The sequence below is a fragment of the Triticum aestivum genome, chromosome 6A, assembly GCF_018294505.1.
Source record: "Triticum aestivum cultivar Chinese Spring chromosome 6A, IWGSC CS RefSeq v2.1, whole genome shotgun sequence".
Taxonomy (NCBI): Eukaryota; Viridiplantae; Streptophyta; class Magnoliopsida; order Poales; family Poaceae; genus Triticum; species Triticum aestivum.
Genome location: NC_057809.1, coordinates 374,591,148 through 374,600,123, shown reverse-complemented (window position 1 = coordinate 374,600,123; position 8,976 = coordinate 374,591,148).

Genomic DNA, 8,976 nt, shown 5'->3' with positions numbered 1-8,976 from the left:
TCCTTGTCCCTGTTCTGCCTTGTCCCGGGCTGCTGCCGCGGTTTTGATTCAGCGCTCCGCTCTGACTGCAACCAAGGCTGCGCTGGCGGAGTAGGGAGTGGCGGCGAGGTAAAGCACTAGGGGCTCTTGAGGGCGCGGTGCCACAATGACCGGTGGGCTGGTCAGGTATCTCTTGAGATTCTGGAACGCCTTGTCGGCCTCTTCAGTCCACTCGAAGGGCCCCCTTTTCTTCATTAGCTGGAAGAAGGGCAGTGCTCGTTCCCCCAACTTGGGGATGAAGCGCCCTAGCGCGGTCACGCGCCCCGTGAGCTTCTGCATTTCTCTGATGGTCTTTGGCGGGCTCATGTCTTCCACCGCCTTGACCTTCTCCGGGTTAGCCTCGATGCCTCGGTGGGACACGATGAAACCCAAGAGCTTGCCCGAGGGGACTCCGAACACACACTTCTCTGGGTTGAGCCGTAGGTTCACTGCATTGAGGCTCGTGAAGGTTTCCTCCAAGTCTTGTATCAAGGTCCCGGCTTCCCGAGACTTTACCACAATGTCATCGACGTAAGCTTCAACATTCTTCCCGAGCTGCGGGCCCAAGGTGATGTGCATCAGCCGCTGGAAGGTCGCCCCTGCGTTACGCAGCCCGAATGGCATGCATGTGTAGCAGTACACCCCACACAGGGTTAGGAAGGCTGTCTTCTCGACGTCTTCTACCGCCATCTTGATCTGGTGATACCCAGAGAAGGCATCCAAGAAGCATAACAGGTCGCATTCCACAGTGGAATCGACGATCTGGTCGATGCGGGGGAGCGGGAGTGGATCTTGCGGGCATGCTTTGTTGGGGTTGGTGAAGTCGACACACATGCGCTCCTTCCCTCCCTTCTTTGGCACAACGACAGGGTTGGCCAACCAATCCGGGTATCGGACCTCGCGAATGACCCCAGCGGCTTCCAATTTGCGGGTCTCTTGGACGATGAAGGCCTGTTTTTCTGTGGACTGCCGCCTGGCCTTCTACTTCACAGGGCGCACGTTGGGGCACACGTAGAGGTGATGCTTGATTACACTCCTAGGGATCCCTGCCAACTGGTCGGGCTCCCAAGCGAATACCTTCTTGTTTGCGCGTAGGAACCCGACCAGGGCCTTCTCCTGCTCGGGTTTGAGGTGGGCGCCTATGGTGAAAGTGGCGTTGGTGGATCTGTCCTCATCGACGGGTATCTGCTTGGTTTCTGCCTTGTCTTGGGTGAACAACTGTTTCTTCTTGGCGGGTGCAGCCCCCTTGGGCCCGGGGATCTCCAAGTTGGCGGGTTGTGCCGACGCTGCCGTCTTGAAGGAGAGCTTGAGCACCCGCAGCGCGTCCCCGGTGTCCCCGTGCACAGTGAGGACACCGCTACTCCCGGGCATCTTCATAAGGTTGTACGCCGGGTGCGTCGCGGCCATGAACTGGGCCAGCGCTGGGTAGCCGAGGATGGCATTGTAGGGGAGGCCGATGGGGGCGATGTCGAAGTCGACCAGCTCCATGCGGAAGTTGTCGTAGGTGCCGAAGGTTACTGGGAGCCGGATCTGTCCCAAGGAGCTGGACGACTTGCCCCCAACGCCTGAGAAGGGCTGGCTGGGTTGCAGCCATTCCAGGGGTATGCAGAGGAGGTTGAAGGCCTCGACCGAGAGCAAGCTGAGGCCCGCGCCGCCATCAATGAGGGTTCTGGTGACGGCCACCTGGCAGATGGTGGGGGTGCACAGCATGGGGAGCACACCCGAGCAGGCCGAGTTGGAGGGGTGGTCCTCCGAGCTGAAGGTCAGGCCGGTCTCGGGCGCCGCCCGGTCCAGGAGAGCCCCCTGCCGTGTGGAAGCAGTGCTGACCCGGCAGATGAACGGCTTGACGTGGTGACTTGTAGGCGGCGCCTGCGAGCCGCCCAAGAGGGCCACGACGACCGGGTGTGTTGGCGCGGCGCGAAGGGCGAGGGAGAGGTTGCAGGGCTCCATGGGCACGTGGAGCGCGCGGGACGAAGAACCAGCTGGGGTGAGCGAGGGAGTTGCGGTGCGGCCGTCTTGCCGCACGGGAAGATGCTGGGACGATGCTCGCTGCTCGTCCCCCGCCGGGCCGGTGGCGGCGTTGACAGCAGGCGATGGGGAATGGCGAGGATGCCCGCCAACAGGGGCCGTCTGGGCGACGCGGGAAGGGAGCGCGGCCCGGCGCTCGGCGCGGGCCCGACGAACGTCAGACATGGTCGTGATGGTTGGAGGAGAACGGGTGGTGGGAGACGAATCCCGGCGCACCCCTACCTGGCGCGCCAAATATCGGATTTCGGGTTCCGGCAAACCCTTGAGGTTTGAACACTGGGGTGCGCGTGGAGATTTCGCCTCCTACCTACCTGCACTCCTCCGCCTTACTAGGATCTAAACTAAGGAAAGAACAACACAAGAGACAGGGTTTATATTGGTTCTGGCCACCGTTGTGGTGTAATACCCTACTCTAGTGTGTGGGGTGGTGGATTGCCTCTTGGGCTGATGATGATGAACAATACAAGGAGGAACAGCCTCGCGAGGGTCTGCTCTTGGCTGGGGCGATGAACTGCTAGGAGGAGCTCAGTCACCCCTTTGTCTCTCTCTCTACCTGATCTTCTCTACCTTTCCAACCCTCTGGCCAGCTCTTTCTTCCCAGCCTCTCTTTGCTCTGTGGGTGGCTGGTCCTATTTATAGAGGCCCTGGTCCTCTTCCCAAATATCGAGCGGGAAGGGAGCCAACAATGGCGGGCTACTTTTAAGGGGGACTGCTAGTATCAACTATCCTGACAAAAGCAGTCTTTGCCTGTGCAAAGCCCTGGTGATGACGCCGTCTTGGGCTCCACGGTGACCTCCGTCTCGTAGTCCTCCTGGTCTTGGTCTTGTTGCACCGAAATGGCAACCTTTGCCTGATGCCTCGGTACTCCGCGGCTGCGCTTACCCCCTTTGCACTAAAGAGGAAGGGACGACGCTACGCAGGCTGGCACCCGCCTGGCGCCCCCGGTCATCATGGCTTGCGTCATGGGCACCTCGTGAGATACCCCGCCTTGATCTCTCCGTCTCCTCGTGAGCCAGCCTGACGAGGCCGCTCCTGAGGAAGCTCCGCGTCGTCCGCCCCGCGAGGCTTGGCCCCTCGCGAGGGTCTTGGGTTTGTGTTGGTGAAGATGGGCCGCGCTGGTCCCCCTTTTGAGCCACGCCGCAGACCACAGGCAGGCAAGTCTGGGGACCCCCGTTCCCAGAACGCCGACACATACCCCGTGCGGAAAACAACATAGCTGATCACCTATCAAAGTGTGATGCACAGAAGCTTGCTATGGAACGAGGAACTTTTGTTCTCCATCTCTCTCAACCCTCCGTATCACCAGCCACAATGGCCCGGAAGAGGAGAAATATGGACTATGGTAAGCCTCTCCCGGCAGATCCATGCGCTCCCGGTAGAGACCATGTCGGAAACAACTCCTCACAGCCTGCTGGACCACCCACTCTAGCCGGGCTGATGGACCCTGCGAACGAGGCTGGTACTCCCGCAGCCGAGAAGGTTCCACTGGTCCTCCCTGCCGAGCCCCAGGCTCCAACTTGGGCGAGGCACATTGTCCACTTCCTCCAAACCGGAGAACTCCCTGGCAATCAGGATGAAGCTGAAAGAGTGGCCAGAGGGCCAATATGTATCAGTTTGTTCATGACACTATACATAAGGAGTCCCAACGGTATGAAATTGAAGTGTGTTTGCCGGGAGGATGGAAAGGAACTACTGGTTGAGATTCACAGAGGAATGTGCGGCTCACACATTAGATCAAGGGCATTGGTTGGGAAAGAAACCCGACAAGGATTCTATTGGCCCACAGCCCTCCAAGATGCAGTTGAGCTCGTCACAAAATGTGAAGCCTGTCAGTACCATTCCAAGAGAACACACCTGCCTGCCCAAGCCCTTCAGACAATCCCTCTATCATGGCCATTTTCGGTCTGGGGGCTCGATATCCTCGGCCCCTTCCCCCGAGCAATCGGGGGCTTTGAATTCTTGTTCGTTTACATCAACAAGTTTACAAAGTGGCCAAAAGTGACTGCCGTGAGAAAGGTGACTGCTCAGTCAGCTATCAAGTTCTTGAAATAATTGGTGTGTTGTTTCGGAGTTCCGGCAAGGATCATCACTGACAATAGCACCCAGTTCACGAGCCACGCCTTCATGCAATATATTCACACCCTCAGATGCAAAATCTCATTCGCTTCCGTGGCACACCCCCGAAGCAATGGAAAAGCTGGGAGGGAGAACGCTGAAGTGCTTCGTGGACTCAAGACAAGAACTTTCGATATGCTGCAGAAGCACGACAAGCGGTGGATTGAGGAGCTGTCAGTAGTTCTCTGCTCCCTCAGAACGACACTTAACTGAGCTACCGGGCAGACTCCCTTCTCCCTGGTCTACGGGGCAGAAGCACTTATCCCCACAGAACTCATGTACGGGTCCCCTCAACTGCTTGCCTATGACGAAGTAGTGCAATATCAGCACCGGTGTGACGACGTTGTGCTACTCGAGGAGAACCGTGTCCGGGCTGCAATGCGTGCTGCACGCTACCAGCAAGCCTCGCGTCGCTATCATAGCCGCAGGGTTCATGCCCGGTGTTTTGAGGAAGGTGACCTTGTCCTTAGGCGCGTTCATTCCGCCAAGGGTACACACAAGTTATCACTGAAGTGGGAAGGCCCTTACCGGGTGGTAAGAGTCACCTAACCCGACATAGTCCGTCTAGAGGCTGGGAATGGCACATAGTTGCAAAACTCATGGAATATTGAGCATATCCGTAAGTACTACCCGTAAGGTGCGAGGCTGCCAAGCACTGCCCGACAGCCACCCTTTTGTACAGGCCTTGCCTCAGTTGCATCTAACCCCTTGTACAAAGCCAGGGCGATGAACCTATGCAAGATAAAATAAAGAAGCGCCATGGGGGCCCCTGATCGAGGTCACATGCATGCACGAGCACACACAGATCACTGCTTAAGCATTTCGTGAGCATTTGCATATGCATATAGATAGGACTTCATCCTGTATTCATTCTCATCTACATGGAGTTGTAGGCTCCTACCACGAACTTGGCTCCGACAAGGGACAAGAAGATTGCACGGCACAGTGATCCCCGGCAAGCCAAACAGATAAGTTCACCTCTTATCGATTAGTGTTCTGTAAGCTATAACTTGTGCATAGAGAAACCTTGCCGCTCTCTTGAAACTAGGGTGCTCCCATCCTTTGCTTGAACATTGCTTCGACCTGGATGGTCGCAGGGGCCCTTGGAGAAAAGGGAGTAGGCGGGGGGCTGGCGCCTCAGTCTGTTCCCCAACAGACATGGTTCTATGGCAGACAAAAAGGGTGCCGGCAGGATATCCTGCTGGGGGAAACTCATTTAATTACATTAAAGAGGCCCTCCACCTCTGCATGGACGTATACATGCACGGGTTCCTGGCAAGGCTTATCTCTTTCATTGACATGTAGATACAAGTACAAGCATTACAAAACACAAGCATGGATGAAAGGATTACATTATTTGAAATAAAATTTGGCAGTTGCCTACAAGTTCAAGATTGAAAAAAGATAAGTGCCCCGTGATCCCCTCTTTTCATTTTCCCTCCTTTAGGCACTGTGGCGGAAGGAGGAAAAGACTACAAAAAGAGCACCCAAGCAGGAGCCCACCCTGGTCCCGTCAGGGCCCATCAAGCATGGCCTGCCAAGACTAGGAGTGGCGAGGCTGCGAAGGAGGAGAGCAGGGGATGGGACGACGCCTTTTGGTCGCCACCTCCAGAGCTAGCAAGAAGCCCCGACTTGAGCGCCTGTAGAGTCATCCACCAAAGCTCAGTCGGAAGATTGTTGGAGGTGAGGAGAAGGCACCAAGAGAACAGCCCTCCCCGGCTATCACTAGAAGAGGCTGGTGATTACGGTGTCGGGGAGGGAGGGGAAGAGCAGAAACACGAGGCAGCAGGTCGATGGTCGGAGCCGAAGGCATACACGCCATCGTACTCCCACATGACCCCCTGCCACCCGCCTGCTCCGTCTTCCCTCACTTTCTTCTCACTGCCGCTGCTCCCAGGAAGCGCCGAAACTCCGGTCCAGCACCTCCAGCAGAGAAACAACAAGTAGCCAAGACGGTCAGAGGGCCCGAGGCATGCCGCGCCCCACCTTGGCGAGCAGGAAGGCACGCCTCTCATCGACATTAGCCCCAAGGCCTTCGGGACGGGCAGTGCTGGGATTACCAATGATCTCCAGCTCCTCCTCCCAGACGAGCATCGAAGATACCAAAAGATTCACCACGCCAAGGACCAGGCTCACTCCCCAAGCATCAGCAATGGCATGAGAACATGAGAATACGAATGCCCCAAACCATGGCCCGGGGGCTGGCCCCTGGCTTCCTTCTCAAGCATGACCTGTAGAAGCAGAAGATGAGGAGAGAAGGACCACGGAGATGTATGACTCCGCCCTCCTCCATCCCTCACTTTTATAGGCTAGGCAGGAAAGGGCAGCTGCTCAATCCACGGGTGACCACCACCCTCCTCCGCCAATTTAAGACAGGCGGGCCCCTTCCAAAGGTACCCTCCCGCGCCAGGTGCTTATGTTACCTACCCCGCGCAATGCATGCTGCATACATGGCTAAGGATAAGGGCGCATTGTGGGAAGAGTAAATTGGCAATTTCTACCTCGTGCGTTAAAGTCATTCACGGGCCATCACTGGAGCGGCCCCAGCACTATTGGCTTTATACCGCATGTGGGAAAACTGGAAACTGGCCTGGAATCAAGGTTGATGAAGCAGCAACGGAAAACTTAAGGAGCCAACCCCTTCGACAACTTTGCCAGTGCACCTATTAGGCCCTACCCCGATGACGCTCAGCAGCACGTTTGGGGCAGGACCAGGGGCTTCTGTCAGTGCAACAAAACCTGGGTCTGTTGACCAACTGTGCACAAGCACAAGATCAAGATTGAAGCATCGGCTTAGGTCAGAGATCGAAGAACCAAGAGACTCTAAGAACCAATATGCAGCTCAGAAGGACCAAGAATGAGCCTAAGGAGCAAGATATCAGCAAGAGAAGGGCCTCCCTTGCCGGGCAGGCGAGCCCGGTGTTGACACACGAACACGTCATTGTACCCTCGATGCCGGGGGTGATTCACCGCAGCTCACGTCGAAGGAGACCCGACCGACAGCGTGATACACAAGACAGTCGACGGGCGCTTTTGCAGACCCAAAAACCCACACCCCCGGGAGGGACCCCGTCAGGGAGTGCGGCGGCTATGGGCCGCCCTAGGTCGATTCGCTCACCCCTAGAGCCTCAGGATTCGCAGCTCTCAAACACGAAGAACAGCGAAGAACGAGATAGAAAAACGGTGGAGAGATAAAACGTAGATGAAAAAGTAGTATATTGATTTGTTCGATTGTGTGTTGTTCAATCGGCCGTCACCCCCAACATATATAAGAGGCAGCTGGACTTCCTGTACAAGTAAAGGATTCATCTAGGCTTTCCTTACAAGAAAAATTACATCAATTCACGTCCTAGAGTCCTAATTCTATTCCAACTCGGATTCAGTCTGAATCTGGCCCAAACTCTGTCTTCCTTCTTGCGCGGGCCGCCGGGCTTGCATATGATCTCCGACCGAGATGGCCCAAATATCAAACTTGTGCGCCTCGATGATACGAACAACTCTCATGTTGATCAATTTTTCAAATAAGGCCATCTTGAATACTTTTCGAGGTCATCTTTATCTTCCAGTCAGACTCGGCCTTGTAGTAGACTGGATTATCCGAGTCTCGTAGTGAATTTGTAGGCTATATATTATCTCTGATGATGATGACTCTAAAATCAAAGTTTACCGTCTTGATGATACACACAACTTCTGTATTGAACACTTCATCCAAGGTCATTTTGATAAACTTTCAAGCACATGTTCAATTTCACTTGGACTTGAGCTCATCCACTCGGATATTAGACACTTTCACTCGGATCCTCCGATTGGACTTTTTCACTCGGAAGACAATCTTTCACTCGGATGACTTTATTTCCACTCGGATGACTATATTTCCACTCGGAAGGCACTATCTTATTCAATCGCCAAGTTTTTCTCCCGATGGTAATCTTTTCACTCGGAATATTTTCACCTCGATGACAATTTCACTCGGATGATCATATTTCCACTCGGATGACTATATTTCCACTTGGATAATAATAAGTTCATTCGGTCAGCAAACTTTCACTCGACCGGTAAATTTTCACCCGACTGTAAACTTTCATTCGGATGGTAAACTTTTCACTCGGATTTCCGACTGAAAACATAGCCCGATCTTGATTTGTCTCTCCAGGCCTCATACGACCTCAGATTGAGACGAATTATATATGAAAATCGATCGGCTCGACGAGACGAAACTTTTCCGTGTTGAAGGTTTTTCGATTCAAGGCCGTATTGATGGCCGAATTACTCGCGCAACCTAGCAGACAAGTGTCTGGCACCTCGCGCCATATTTCCGTTGAGGTTCAGTCTGCAGTATATTGCCTCTAACTTTTGCATATGAACTCGGATTGAGATGATTTATATATAAAAATCAATTGCCTTGACGAGACGATGACAATTCCTTAAGAGTGCTCCTTCATCCGAGGTCATTTTGAAGACGTGATTGGCCGCAAACCACTCGAAACATTGAACTATGCCACTCGGAGTATAGTTTCGGTCCGTAAGATAAAGTCGAATGAATGTAACCGAAACATCTAAGTGGTTCCACTCGGTGACGTGAATATTTTTATGCTGAAAACTCATTCACTCGAGACCATCTTCATTGCAATCTGTATCTTACAAAAATCAGGTGTCAACACATGCCCCCCTATTTTTCGGCAAAGCTTGCACGCCGAAAAACAATATGCACAGTGTTTGTTCTAAGGACGATATCAACACTACATCGGCCATTTATTTTTCTCAGGGCGACAATTATGTATCAGCCATGTTTGTGCTAAGGGATATAATCGTATA